Source organism: Panulirus ornatus, chromosome 39 (genome assembly GCF_036320965.1).
Source record: "Panulirus ornatus isolate Po-2019 chromosome 39, ASM3632096v1, whole genome shotgun sequence".
In the NCBI taxonomy this organism is placed as follows: domain Eukaryota; kingdom Metazoa; phylum Arthropoda; class Malacostraca; order Decapoda; family Palinuridae; genus Panulirus; species Panulirus ornatus.
Window position 1 is genome coordinate 14,688,332 of NC_092262.1, and position 16,224 is coordinate 14,704,555.

General features: G+C 38.8%; 1 long non-coding RNA gene across 2 annotated transcripts in view; it reads right to left on the reverse strand.

Annotated features, from left to right (window-relative positions):
• LOC139761201 (uncharacterized) overlaps positions 1-16,098 on the reverse strand; it is a 29,648-nt gene extending 13,550 nt beyond the window's left edge. The window contains exons 1-2 of one of the 2 annotated variants that reach the window (XR_011715475.1): positions 15,829-16,098; positions 2,716-2,800 (exon numbers count right to left, since the gene is read on the reverse strand). This is a non-coding gene — a long non-coding RNA (uncharacterized lncRNA). Of the gene's footprint in view, positions 1-2,682; positions 2,801-15,828 lie in introns of both variants that reach the window. The other variant, XR_011715476.1, reaches the window with a different exon arrangement.
• Positions 16,099-16,224: the final 126 nt, after the last annotated feature.

The following is a 16,224-nucleotide window of genomic DNA, read 5'->3' on the forward strand; positions in this document are numbered from 1 at the left end:
GGGGCTATGGATAGAGTTTTTGCGCAGGAGGGTGGATTTGCTGGAAAAGAGATTTTTTGAGGACAATGGTGGTGTGAGGTGGGTTTAATCGAGTAAGTAATGTAAGGGTAAGAGAGATGTGCAGAAATAAAAAGAGTATGGTTGAGAGAGCAGAAGAGGGTGTGTTGAAATGGTTTGGACATATGGAGAGAATGAGTGAGGAAAGAATGACAAAGAGGATATATATGTCAGAGGTGGAGTGAACAAGGAAAAGCAGAAGACCAAATTGGAGGTGGAAGGATGGAGTGAAAAAGAATTTGAGCGATTGGGGCCTGAACATACTGGAGGGTGAAAGACGTGCAAGGAATAGAGTGAACTGGAACGATGTGGTATACTGGGGTTGATGTGCAGTCAATAGATTGAACCTGGGTATGTGAAGCATGTGGGTAAAACCATAGAGGTCTGTGGGGCCTGGATGTGGATAGAGAGCTGTGGTTTCGGTGCATTACATATGACAGCTACAGACTGAGTGTGAATGAATGTGGCCTTTTTGCCTGTATTCCTGGCACAACCACTTCTGAAGCCATGCTGTTCTTCCCCAATCTGATGCTCTGCACATGCCTTTACCCTCTCAATCAATACCCTCCCATATAATTTCCCAGGAATACTCAACAAACTTATAACTCTGTAATTTGAACACTCACCTTTAATCCTTTTTGCCCTTGTACTATGGCACTATGTATGCATTCCGCCAATCCTCAGGCACTTCACCATGAACCATACATACATTGAATAACCTTACCAACCAATCAAAAACACAGTCGCCCCCTTTTTAAGTAAATTCCACTGCAATACCATCCAAACCCGGCTTTCATCTTAAACAAAGCTTTCACTACCTCTTCTCTGTTTATCAAACCATTTGCCCTGACCCTCTCACTTCGCACACCAACTTGACCAAACCACGCTATATCTACCACTCTATCATCAAACACATTCAACAAACTTTCAAAAAATACTCACTCCATCTCCCCACTACTTGTTATTACCTCCCCATTAGTTTCCTTCACCGATGTTCCCATTTGTTCTCTTGTCTTATGCACTTTATTTACCTCCTTCCAAAAAATCTTTTTATTCTATCTAAAGTTCAATGATACTCTCTCACCTCAACTCTCATTTGTCCTCTTTTTCACCTCTTGCACCTTTCTCTTGATCTCCTGCCACTTTCTTTTATACATCACGCAGTTATTTGCACTAATTCCCTGCAAAACTCATCCAAATGCCTCTCCTTTCTCTTTCACCAACAATATTACTTCTTCATCCCACCACTCTCTACCCTTTCTAATCTGCCCACCTCCCACCTTTCTCATGCCACAAGCATCTTTTGCACAAGCCATCACTGCTTCCCTAAATACATCCCATTCCTCCCCCACTCCCCTTATGTCACTTGCTCTCACCTTTTGCCATTCTGCACTCAATCTCTCCTGGTACTTCCTCACACAAGTCTCCTTTCCAAGCTCACTTACTCTCACCACTCTCTTCACCCCAACATTCACTGTTCTTTTCTGAAAACCTCTACAAATCTTCACCTTCACCTCCACAAGATAATAATCAGACATCCCTCCAGTTGCCCCTCTCAGCACATCATCATCCAAAAGTCTCTCTTTCACGTGCCTATCAATTAACAGAAAATCCAATAACACTCTGGCCATCTCTCCTACTTACAGATGTATACTTATGTATATCTCTCTTTTTAAACCAAGTATTCCCAATCACCAGTACTTTTCCAGCACCCAAATTTACAAGCTCTTCCCCATTTCCATTTACAACACTGAACACCCCATGTATGCCAATTATACCCTCAACTGCCACATTACTCACTCTTGCATTCAAATCACCTATCACTATAACCCGTTCTCGTGCATCAAAGCTGTTAACAAACTCACTCAACTGCTCCCAAAACACTTGCCTCTTATGATCTTTCTTCTCATGGCCGGGTGCATAGGCACCAATAATCACCCATCTCTTTCCATCCACTTTCAGTTTTACCCATATCAAGCTAGAGTTTACTTTCATACATGCTATCACATAATCCCACAAATTTGGTTTCATGAATAGTGCTACTCCTTCCTTTGCTCTTGTCCTCTCACCAACCCCTGACTTTACTCCCAAGGCATTCTTTTAAATTCATTCGAAAGTAAATTTAGTCTGGGGGCACACTAAATATCTAGAGTATTAATAATACCATATGTTGTCTTGCATAACCATCTGCATTATCTTGCAGGTCTGATTTCACATCCTATGCTCCATATCACTCAAAGGTTCCCTTGCTGCTCTGTCTCACATAACCAAAGTGTCTACTTTTCCTGTTTTAAAAGTATCAGCTTTCATCCTCTCATATTCATCACTTATTTGTCTCGTATTCCATTCATCCACATGTACCTGAATCCCTTGAATGCTGCCTTTCTTCAAGAAAAAAAATCTCCAAAAATTTGATAAAACCCTGTACTCAACAGTACATACACTATCTGATGATCCAACTCAAGGTGAAGTAGCTGAACAAGAGAGTTCTATATAAAATACATTTGAAAAATAATGTAACATGGATAAGTCACTTACGAGATCCTAACCTAACAAACAGGTTAATGAAAACAGTATCTTGACATTTGAAACAAGTGTAACATAGGTTATCTTATGTAAAGATACTGTATCTTTCGTACCATCTTCCATTAAACTTACAGGATCAATGGAGTCCTTAATGTTATTGTAGTCAGAGGAAGAGCCACCACCACAGCATGATAAGAATATACCCATCTTGCAAACTCTGAAAATTGAATAAGCAATTTGTAGGAATAAATTTGTTCATAAAAGGCTCTCGAAGAATAAAGACAAATTTATGCAAAAAAACAAAAACAAAAACTTTCCTAAAAAACACAAAAATGGAATCCACAGAGTACTCACCAAATGCAGCAGATAAATTCTGTATCATCTGTTTAATGTATACGATAATGTGTAACAAAATGTAAGTTCTGAAGGATGAAAACCCATGTGAGAAAGCACTTGCTCCATGGGAGTAAAATGGCTATTTTATCTCCCCAGAAAGAATTGTCTCCAAGAGGATTTTGACTATCATAAAACATCTGAGGCTAGCACACGCATGTTCATAGCTTGATGATCATACAGCAACCTACTCGAGCCCATGACATGAAAGTGAGACAATGAAGTGGCATCAAACCCCTACCCATTTGTAAGCCACTTTGATACTGTTAAGAATGGTTATTCTGAAATGGAGAGAAGGGAAATTATATGGAAGCTTAATGGTCTTTTCCATCAGAAGAATAAATTTTTAATCAAAATTTATCTTTCTGACCTATGGACAGAGCTCTTGAGCATTTAAGAGCATGATCACTTGAAGGCAGAAGGACCGAAAGAGAAACCTAAAAAATTCAAGAGTTAACCATCCTTCATGACAACTGGTCCCCATTCTGTATTTCCCCTCATGTCAAGTTGACACATCCAAAGTCAAGCTAGTAAGGCCAACTAGATCTAATCAGACATACTGTCAAACAAAGAGTTTATCAAATGCCAAAGACCCATTTTGATAATCTCATCCCACAGGTAGAAGCCATAATCCTTGCATCAGGTCTAGAATATGGCACTGGTTATGAAAGGAGAATCAACTTCCAGATCAAGCTAGAAATATAACTTGAAGATACGAGCTCAAAGGAGCCTGGAAAACTAGCAAATGTTCTCCTAGGTAATTTTCTGTTAGGCTAAGGAAATCATAAGGGTTTAACTGGATATAAAATATGGTGTTTCTATAAAGTAATTTTCTAGGACTGTGTGAAAACAGGCTTACTCTTAAATCTAATAGCCTCAATTTACCAAGAACATCTGAGATTGGACTGATCTTAATCGATAAATAACGGGCTAATATCAGAAGGCTCTCATACCTGAACACTGCATGATTTTCACTACCTCCTCTTCCTGATCCCAGAGATACAAGAAACAGTTTTCATAAGGTGTTTCAAGGCCATACTGCCTATAAAGCTAAAAGACAGCAAAAGAAGCAGGACTTTTAACTGCTCCCATTTTTAATGAGTTGAGGAAGCTATAGGTCTTTGAAAACAAAATCTTGACAATCTACTTCACATGGGGCTAGAAATATTAATGGCCAGTAACAAAGCCAAAGGCTTATGTAAAGCACTCATATTCATTAACACCATTCCTGGTTTAACTCGCATCATGAAAAAGGCTAAAGAGAGTCTTGGCATACTGATCCAGTTACAATAGATTCTTCACAACCTCTCAAAAGGTTTGCAAAAATTACCAAACAACCTGGTATTATCTTTTAGTGCAAAAGCAAATGTTATGTAAGATATTAGTCACCTGTTCTTCATACTTTGTTCTAAACATCTATCTGATAAAAATCCAAATATGAAAATTTCAGAACCCAAAATTTTGACAGGCTCTCTCTTACATGATGATGTCTATGAGACATCAAAAAACCTTGCATGGAAAGTGGCGTACATGCAGCAGTCTCAGCCATCAGGGTTGTTTTACCTACTTCATGGTTATCAGAGTCATTAAAAGCTTCAGAATTACCTCCTCAATTATCTCTGTCAAAGATAAAAGCCAATCTCATTATATAAAAGCAATCCCAAACTAAAGTCATGCACTGAACACCAAGTACCTCTAGACTGAAAATCAGAAAAGCATATTAGTTTGAGGGATTTCACCTCCATGGCAAAGAAATCACCATTAATGACAGTATCCACTTGGGCACAGTTGATTCCAGCGCAATCTCTGACAACATAGTCTTTGTTCTCCATAGCTGTCTGCACAAGTGTTGCACACTCCACATACAAAATGCTTAGATTAACTGCTTTCTGTGCTACTAATAATTCAGCAGAAAAAAAAGGAGTTTTGTTTGAGAATGACAACAAAGTCTGTTATTTCAGAGTACTTGAGGGATGTCTCAGGAACAATGCTCGCCATGATATACAAATGAATTATAGTATTGGCATGATTTACAATAAATTTTCCATGAAATCTATTATGATGTAGTAACTTTGGCTAGAAATCCACATAAAGAGGGCTAATTCATCCCCCCACCTCAAGAACCTGACAACTTCTTAAGGACATACAATGAACTTTGTGGTCTAAACTAAATTTCTATACCTTCCAAAAGTTGCAAAAAGATGCAGAGGTAGATCTAGGATACCACAAAATGGAAAATAGCTTATTATTACTGTACACTTGTATACCATTCTAGATTAAACATTTTTGGTACTATGCTACAACATTATCTTTACTCTTTAATGTCTTTAAGGCCTATCAAGGCTATGGCTAAACAAATAAAAAATGAGGTTAAGGAGAATGAGAAATAGGAAAAGAGTAAAATCATTTCAAGTTTTGCAGGAAGTGGGAAATCTGCCTTTAAAAAAGCAGGTTGTAGTTGTTAGGAATATGGTGAGGGTGTTAGTGCAGGGAGAGAAAGATTCACAAGGCCAACCCTCGAGTTACTAAGAGCCCCACAGTAATCATGGCAAGGAGTAGCTTACTAAGTATATAAGTAGCCAGCTCTCACAAGCAGAAAACAAAATAATACCCAAAGAAAATTACAGATACATCAAAAGAGACGGGGGGGGGGGGGGGGGGGGGGTGTAAGGGATTTTAAAAAGAGATGGGTAACAATTGGGTTTTAAAGGCATTAAACTCAACAAGTTGCCTCTGCACTACTGGGGTATTCTGTCTCACTCAATTTTATAGAAGTTGTGATGAAATGAGAGGATAGCATGGATTTGAAGGATATTCAGGAATGCAATTACAACGCATCAGCACATGGGTACATTTGGTTATCTGTTGAAGAAAGAAACTTATTCATAAAAAAGAAGAATGAAGGAGACAAGACAGAACTGTAAGGAACATTGCTGATGATAGGGAAAGAGTGAAGGGCTGATCCATTGACAATAGAATAGATTTACCAGAGAGGAAGCCAGATATGAGTGACCAAACTGAGGAAGGGAAGTATAGAAAGTGTAGCTTGGTGTCATACCTTGTCAAAAGCTTTTGATACATCAAGGGCTACAGTAAATGGTTCTCCAAAGTCTCTTGGAAATGATGACCAGACATTATCAAGATGGGAAAGGATATCCCAATAGATTTTGTCTTGCCAAAGCTTCACTAAGGATTACAGAGACCATGAGATTTAAAATATTTTAGGAATTGGGAATTTAGGAAGGATTCAAAGTCTAGATAAACGTGTACATCAAAGCAACAAGATGAGACCCGGAATGGTTCAAATAGTCACCTTCTTTGGGACAGGTTGTATCAATTCAAGTTTCCAAAAGGGAAAAGTTGTAGTCTTTAAACAGCAGCAGAGCAGATGAGCAAGCATAGGTGCAAGTTCAGAGGCACACTCCCTTAAAAGGATGAATGCCTACAGGTCCATATATCCTCTAACAGCTAGTCCAGAGAGGAAAATGCCTTTTGGACAGTATGAAAAGAGATTACAGGGAGGGGCACAGGACTAACAAGAGTAGCATCAAGAGGTAAGGGAAAGTTAGAATCATCCAAAGTGGAGTTTGTGGAGAAAAAGAGAACCAAAGATATTTTCTGTGAATGGAAGAGACAGCCACAGTACTGAGTGAAAAAGCAAAGGAAAGGTAGAACATCCAAAGTCAATAAGAGATGCTTCTGGGTAAAGACCAGAAAGACCTGTCAGTGGATTAAGGGGACAGAGTGTCACATTTCTTTTGGAAAAAGTGATTTTTGCCTCATGGATAACATTATGTAATGGTTACAAGCCATTACGAAAGCTAAAGGTGAGTCATATAGGGAAGTGTTTCTCCAGGTCTAATATGCAGGTACCCTTGCCTGAATGCCCTCAGAGTAGGAAGAGTGGTCATATTGATTGGAAGAAGATGCAGTCTTAGAAGAGGAAGGAATATATGCTTCCCATGGTAACCTCTGCTACATGCTCAGTAGAGACAGACACTTCAAGTGAAAGGCAGTAATCTACTGAAGCCAAAAAAGAATTTTTGCAAGTTTAACCAGTAAGCACTATGTGTCAATATTTATGTTTAGATGGGGCAGCTGGAGGAGAAGCAGTTAATAAAGATGCATGTACAAGAAAGCAGTTTGATGAACTATGTGGCAGTGATAGTGTGTGACTACACCATAAAGGATTATAGGTAAATCAGATCCAGTGTGTTATGAAGGTAGTCATGATAGTTTGGGTAGGGTGGGGCAACAATTTGCCACAGATCATTAAGAACAGAAAATCTGTGGGTTTCAATCCCCTAGCATCTGAATGTAAGGAATTCAACCATTCCCTATGGTGTACGCTGAAGTCTCCTAAACAGATGACGTTAGCCAATGAGATTGTTAAGCCTAGTTGCCAGAATTTAGCCAGTAAAAGGGAGTTAGTTATAGAGTTTGGAAAGTTTGGAAAGCATACAGCAAAAGAAAGTAGGGGCAATTGGGAGACAGATTCTAAGCCATTTGACATCAAAGTATGGATATTTGAAGTCCTTAAGGAATGCAACGGCATCCTGGTATTGGAAAAAACAAAGACCTCCTCCTCTGAGATTGAAATGTGAGTAAAGCTTTTAGTTGGAGATGTGAAAGGGGTCAGTGAGAACATCGTTAGCGACATTGGTCTCAGAGACAGAAGTATGATATCAAGAAGCATTCAGGTCAGTCAGTGTTCAACAAAGGGGGTATTCCTAGAAAGATCATGAATGTTGGTAAAAGGACTGCAGAAGAGTTAGGTCTGTTTGAGGGGCAAAAGGTGTGGGTCCCTAGGGCTGGTACTGCTACTGTTGGAGCTCTCATTCTTCAGGTAGCAAATAAAAGCTTGGAAACTAAAGATTTTTAGTTCCTCAAGATGTCAAGGATTTAGAGCCAAAAGTTTGTTCAATGCTGCATACAACACACACGACATTCACTATCCATACCAAAAACATCAACACAAAATAATGCCCTCAGCACACTTACTAACATCTGATTGCACAACGCCTTCCTGGTCTGCCACCCTCTCAAAAGTAAATTTAACAAATCAGGGAATGTAAAGGGAATGAGTTGTGGTGTGGGTGCAACATAATACTTAGACGTGGTTTAGGCATGTGGAAAAAAGGCAAGATGAGAGTTTACAATGAAAGGGTATGATAGTACAATTAAAGGGGTTGATGTGAAAGGAAGACCGTTTGTGACATGAAAACAGAGTAGAAGAGTATTGGAGGGAGAGAAATGGTGGAAGAATGAATGGAATCGTGTATGTGAAGCATCAGAAATATAGATGGATAGACAGATAGGTGTGAAAGGGGTCAAGTCAGGTCTGCATGATGATACACATGATTATACAAAAGGTGTGGCCCTTTTTGTGAGAGATGTAAGGTTTGAAAACAGCAGGCATGTCAATGCAAGAATAATAGTAACAACAAGCATCTGAGGTTGAAAATGACTGCAAGACTTGAATGTGCACCTTGTAATGAAAGAGAAGGGTTAAGGATGCACTCTGGAAGAAAATCGAAAGACAAACAGAAGACACAGATTGAAGTGAGTGACGTTAATGGCTGAGTTGGGGACAGAGGGAAAATGAAAGTGATGATTGAGTACAGGAAAAGGTGTAATGCAAATGGAACACATCAGAGTGCTGTTCCAGCACCTCTATTCAACCTAGAGGAAGTTTATCTTCTAGGCACTTTAGAAAAAAATATCCATGTTCAACCTAAAAATTTGCCAGTTTTATATGGAACTGCTTTTTGGTTGCTAATATGCATGCGTTTCTTTTATAAATTACACTGACTTCATCTTGTGTAGAATTTGAAGTGCATTTGGCAAGAAAGCAACAATAGTAAAAATTTGAAAAATGTTTAGCACCCTTAAGATTTTCTATGCCCTTCTGTGGTATTTTGACATTAAATGTGAAAGGTATTGTACCTCTATTTGGAAACACATTGGGAATTTTGAGTTTTTAGTGTCTCTAAAATTCAATGAGTTGGCAACCCTGGCTAGGAGAAAAAAAATCATACCAACGTCATCAGCTGTCTTGATTGTGTGGCTTTTCTATACTGTTGACCTCTCAGTTACTCTGCAGCTTAGCTGGGCCTGATAACAACTCAACAACTGCGAAACATAAAGCATACCTTCACTCTTTTGTAAAGAAAGTGTGGGAAGTAAAAAGCATTCAAATACAATGAAACTGAAGGATAATGGAGAGGACAGCTTCAGTACTGCAATTGATGCAGACTAAAAATTGACCATATAGTGTAATACCAGGACTGAGTTTGATACAGTGGATCCCTGTGTGGATTGTGGACACAGAAAATGTGGATGAAAAAAAAGCCACATCCTTAAAAAGACTGTAAAACTTGAGAGTGAAGAGTATGCAAATACTGGAACTTATCACTAATCATTTCTATGGGATTGAGACTTTAGAATGAATGGTAATTACCTGTTTGTACAGTACAGGGAAAGGGACCTACACTCAGAATGGGACCCATCTCATGAACCTTCTATGCCATCATCAAACAGTCTTTAAAACCTCTGTAAACTGCCAGCATGCACTGCCTCACTGATTAGTTGACTGCAACTGTTCACCACCCTGAACACCAAACCAGTACTGCCTAACATCCTCTCTAATTAGCTTTTTGTTACCAGTTACTCTGATGCTACAATAACTGAAAAGCCATTCCCAGTTAATATCAAACAGCTGATTTAGAAGCTTCAATATTATCAGATTCCCCCCCCCCCCCCTCTCTCTCTCTCTCTCTCTCTCTCTCTCTCTCTCTCTCTCCTCCACAGTAGACAGCTTTGTCACTCTCAGCATGTCATTAATGTACAGCCAAATTCTCTTAATTTAGGTACCATCTTTGTTGCTCTTCTCTGCACCATCTCAGTCATATCTCTGAGTTTCTAAAGGTGTGATGACCAGACTTATGAGGCATAATGCAAAGTTGGTCTCATGTATGTGCTGAATAATGTGCCAAACATGTCACTGTCTTTATATTTTGAATGCAATTCTTATATTTCCCAGCATACAGTTTGTCTCTTTCACAATTCACTTAATGTATAGCTCTGGCAATAGATGAGGCACAATTTATTTCAAAGTAATAATCACACCAAGGCCTTCCTTCACTTTCTTCCATCCACATTAGCTTAATGCTTTTTTGAATGAATCCCACCATCCATTTATCTGACCAATTTTGGTTTTACAGGTATCCTTTTCAGGTCATGCAATTATCATGACCTCACATGACCTTGGAACTGTCCACAAACATGTGTCTACTCCAACAGGCAAATCATTTACACATACCAAGAACAGCAGCACCCAAAACTGAGCCCTGCAACACACTGTGCGTAACCCCAGCCCACTTGAAGGAGGCAATTCTTACCTGTGTTCTTTGCTCCCTACCAATAAGTTAGCACTCATGCTAGTGGAGGATTCAACCCCTTATTCCTGCCTGTAGTTCTAGCTTTTCTAATCAACTTATGAGAACTGCCATCAGAGGATTTCTAGCAGTCCAAGAACACACAGCCTACCCATCCTTCTCTTTGATCTAAGATGGAGCTCACCCTGTCATATTATCTTTTTCAATGTTTTACAAACCACACTCATTAATGAAACTGGCCTGCATGTTCAATGCAGTCTCCTATAAAGTCACCTCTCTCTTAAATCTAAGCACAACATATGCCTTCTTCCCCATCTTTGGAACTATCCCTTCTACAAATGATTTACTGCACATTTCCAGTGGTATAGCAAATGCCTTCATACATTCTTTCAGCATAGAGAAAGACTTTATCATATCCATCAGCCTTAAATAATTCAGTTTGTTTTAACAGGTGTATGTATCCAACATGCCATACAAGGAATCCAACTGGAGTGCATACTTAAAAACCCTCAGAAAAAAAGCAGGACATAAAACTGTTGAAGGCTTTCATCAGATGAGGAAACTCTTGAAAAAATATGTGAAGACCTGAACATGTCTTACCAAAGGCAACTTGCTCAATTTTCATACTGCAAATTTCTTGGCTCAAGAAGACAGACCCCATACAGACCATTATGGCCTGTGGCAACTTCAAAACAAAAATGGTGGTGACAGTTGAGTTGGGTTGCATTTTTGCTACAGTGCTGCAGAAATTATTAATCACATAGCTACTGACATGAGGAAGAAAATTTGGTAGTATAGAGTAATATGGGATAAAATTTCAATTCTTACTAATACATATAAAATCTTGAGTAGCAAAACTGCACGAGTATTCAACCTGAAATGTGAACAATTATGCAAGTTTTTTGATCTGATTGAATTTCTAGATCAAAAAGTCGATACAGTAGCCAAGCATCTTCAATGTCTCAGGAAGTCAGCTCCATTCTCTATGGTGTTTGTCTGTGACTTTAAGACTCTGATTCCACATAAAGTCCAAGTCTGACAAATCACTCTGATGCTAGAAAAATATCCAAAGTAAGTAGTTGTCTTTGACTGAACTTATTGAAAGAAACTCTACCTCAGAAATAATGTATCTGTTACTAAGGAAGTTATATGAGGTTCTACAGCTCTGTGCTTTAGGTGTTCAGTAATTTTTTTTTTTTTTTTTTTGCAAAATTAGCATATTTATTTATATATTTATTTATCTATTATACTCCCTCTTCTGTTTCCCCTTTTAGAAAGTTAAAATACAAGGAGTGGAGGGGTTCTAGCCCCCTGCTCCCGTCCCCTTCAGTCACCTTCAACGACAAGCAGGGAATGTGAGGGAAGTATTCTTTCTCCCCTATCCCCAGGGTTTTGGTGCATTACACATGACAGCTAGAGACTGAGCATGAACAAATGCGGCCTTTGTTGTCTTTTCCTAGCGCTACCTCGTGGCGCGGGGGAGGAGGGCACCATTTCATGTGTGGCAGGGTGGCGGTGGGAATGGATGAAGGCTGCAAGTATATGTACATGTGTATATGCATATATGTATGTATATGTATATGTACGTTAAAATGTATAGGTGTGTGTGTGGGTGTTTATGTATATACGTGTATGTGGGTGGGTTGGGCCACACTTTCTTTTATACATCTTCCAGTCATTTGCACTACTTCCCTGAAATTATCATCCAAATGCCTCTTTTCTCTTTCATTAACAACTTTACTTTTTCGTCCCACGACACACAACCTTTTCTAACCTGACCACTTCCCACCTTTTTCATGCCACATGCTTCTTTTGTTGTACATGCCATCAATGCTTCCCTAAATACAACCCATTGCTCACTCACTCCCCTCACATCATTTGCTCTTACCTTTTACCATTCTACACTCAATCTGTCCTGGTACTTCCTCACACAAGTTTCCTTTTCAAGCTCACCTGCTCTCACCACTCTCTTTTCCCCAACATTCTTTCTTCTTTTTTGAAAACCTCTACAAATCTTCACCTTCGCCTCCACAAGATAGTGATCAGACATCCCTCTAGCTGCCCCTGTCAGCACATTAACATCCAAAAGTCTCTCTTTTACACCCCCATCAATTTACACATAATCCAATAATGCCCTTTGACCAGCTCTCCAGCTCACATTACACTCATGTATATCTCTCTTTTTAAACCAGATATACCCAATCACTAGTCTTTTTTTCAGCACACAAATCCACAAACTCCACCATTTCCATTCATAACGCTAACTACCTCATGTACACCAATTATACCCTTAACTGCCACATTACTCACTTTGGCATTCAAATCACCCATCACTAAAACTCAGTCTTGTGCATCAAAGCTGCTAACACACTCACTCAGCTGCTCCCAGAGCACTTGCTTCTCAAAATCTTTCTTCTCATGACCAGGTGTATATGCACCAATAATCACCCATCTCTCACCATCCACTTACAGCTTCACCCACAACAATCAAGAATTTACTTTCTTACACTCTATCACATACTTCCACAACTGCTTCTGGAGTAGTACTACTCCTTTCTTAGCTCTTGCCCTCTCACGAAACCTCTGACTTTACTTTCAAGACTTTCCCAAACCACTCTTCCCCTTTATCCTTGAGCTTCGTTTCACTCAGAACCAGAACATTCAGGTATCTTTCCTCAAATATACTACCTATCTCTCTTCTCATCTTGGTTACATCCACACGCATTCAGACACCCCCAATCTGAGCCTTCTAGGAGGATGAGCACTCCCCACTTGACTACTTCTTCTGTTTCCCCTTTTAGAAATTGAAATACAAGGAGGGGAGGGTTTCTAGTCCCCCACTCCCATCCCCTATAGTTGCCTTCTACGACATGTGTGGAATACTTGGAAAGTATTCTTTCTCCCCTATCCTCAGGGTAGTGTTCAGAAAAATATTCATGAAATGTTATTTTCATCTTTTTATAATTATCCCAGGAACAATTTGTTAGGGCTCCTACAGTCCAAGGTTGCACTATTTCCAGCTGTATGGAAATGAAGATCCCTTTGGAGTAAAGTTCTTTGATGAGACTGTACTCCCACTGATACAGCCTCATGTAAGGCAACTTTTCAAGTGTAGTGTAACCTCTTGGAGCCTGGTAACACTAATTTGTGAGAGCATGCTGTGGAAAACAGTATATCTGTCATAACAAAATGTTAGAAATTGAATTCCATTCCAATTTTTTCACTGGAAAATTAATTTATGAAATATTAGCTTCCCTCATTCCTTTCAGGCAGGAGGTGTTCAGGGAGTAGCAAAGACTGCCCTGAATCAATAGGAAATAGCTCTTGGGTCATTGGATTCACTTGAATCACCTTTGTCAAAACTGGGACTTGCTAAAGCTACTCTCATCATGGTTATGATGCTCAACCATTTTCAGGTATTTAGCAATGCTTAAATGTTTCCTGGACTCTTAGCACATGCAAACTAATAGCACTCATTTGCTGTAATCTAATACAAAAAGACAAGCCTTTGTGCCATAAAAATACTGCAATTGCAAGAGACCAAGTGCAAAATGTTTATTTTTGTATTGATCTTGTAGGTTCTTATCTCTAACTAGTGCACAGTAACCATATGGGCAAAGAGTTTGTTTTTGTATTGATCTTGTAGGTGCTTAACTCTAACTGGTGCACAGTGACCAAGCTAAGACTTGTTTCATCTTGAAATTTCTTCATAAAATTATCTTTGTTGATATAAAGGTACAAAAAAAGTACTGCATCTTTAAATCATTATTTATCACTGTAAAGTTACATGTCCATCTGCAGAGGAAAGATTATATATTATTGAAATAAGGAAAAAGTTCACTGAGGTGATGTGCAACAGGCAGTCAAATGTTCTCTTGATGCCCAGTGTCCTGGACTGAGGTTGGGAACAAATAAACTACTTTGCTACATCCTAAACTTTACCGAACTAAATTTGTAATGTAACAGATTTTTACAGAAATTTTCTTACAACTTAGCCCAATGGAGGCCAGAGGGCCAATTAGAAGCTGAATTCCAATATACTGTACTTTGCTGTAACAGGATTTTGCATAATTACATCTATCTTCAATGCTAGATAAGGTTATAGTGGAGAAAATTATGAGCTTATGGAAAATGTGAAGTTGATTAACATAAACATAGATGAACTAGGCTAGTCACCCCCTGAGCCATAATAATGAATCAAAGTAAATAATCACAAATGAACTCCTTGTAGAAAACTGTAGATCGTATGAAAACCTCACCTTAACTCTCTTCAGCATCCAATATTTACCTTAGGCTAGATATCATTTGAAAAGTAAGAGCATGTTATGGTCGCCACTAGCACCATGACGATGAGCCTCATTTTCATTCCAGTAAACATCAACTAATCGAACAGAACTCTTAAGAATGTGACGTCACACAGGAAATGTTGGTATACAGTTTTTCAACACTGGTAGGCTATGATTTATACAGTTTAAGCTAGTGCCGTGACATGTATCAAATGTGTTAGTCAAATACTGATTAGTGCTGACTGATATTTATAATTACTTGTAAATTATATTAATATATTGATGTAGTACTCCTATTCTTTAATACAGTACACTAGAGTTATTCCTCATGAATTAGTATTAATCTATCATCAATAACATCATCAGGTGACCATTTAAATTTGTTTTATAATTCTATATGCAAGTTTTTGTCAATATATCCATTGAAGTTGATTAAATAATTATGCTACATATAAGTCATTGCCTCATTTATAAATCCACCTAAATATATTCCTAGTAGGAATTAGGGTGATCTGAGAACGCCAATGACTGAAACAATATGCAGCTCTAAACCTTTTTTGGAGAGAAATAAGTTAAACAGATTATTTAATAGGTTATCAACTGCTCTCACCATCTCTCAATCATATCAGTAATAAGGGTGGGATGAGGCACATAAGAGTTGACTGGCAACACATATACCACAGACCATTGTTCGTCACCATAATTGATCCAAGCTCGTACTAACACATATAAGACCTATAACTACCACTATGAACTTCATCCATGAATAAGTACATAGCTATGTAAGTGACCAGCTCAGTTACCTGTTGGTTATGTGGTCTGTTAAGTAATCATTATTGTAATTACTATATAAGGTAAACTGTACACATCCCATCTGTCATTGTGTGCTCATCTGATGTGTGGAACTATGTAGGTCAGCGTCATCTTCATATGTAGTGACTATCATGGCCTCCCAATATGATGTGTATTACCTCACTTGTGTAGTTTGTGCCAAGTGGCTGTCTACATCCAATATACGGAGAGTTATTCATATATACAAGTACACATATACTGAGGAGGGAAGGTCATGATGGTAAAGTGTGAAGGCTTGTTTGGGGTGGAAGTCTAGGGCAGAGGTGAACCTGCAACAGCCAGCATAAATGTCAACACTAAAGTCCCATTACACCAACCTGGTATTGAGGTTAGTAGTGAGGTTGAGCGAGTCCGTGTGTATGTAATGTGTCTAGATCTTTCTTCTGGGCTAGTGAACAGTTTACACAAGGTCAGGCATGACTGCCTGGTGGTATTTTATAACGCCTCCAGTCACCTAGGTGTGGACAGACGACTACACGAGAGGTATGTTTTGATCATCAGCTGACGTAATAAGATCCAGCAGGTTGTGTGGAGTTCACTAGTGGCCAGGTTTAGTGTGATCAGACATGATGACGTCACAATGTGAAAGATAGTCAGTTCACCATCCTTCCTAGTACTTAACACGTAAAACAACCCAGTTCAATATGTATTAACCTGTGACAACAATCATTCTTCATATCTAGAAATGGATTGATTGTTTATGTAATAGTCGT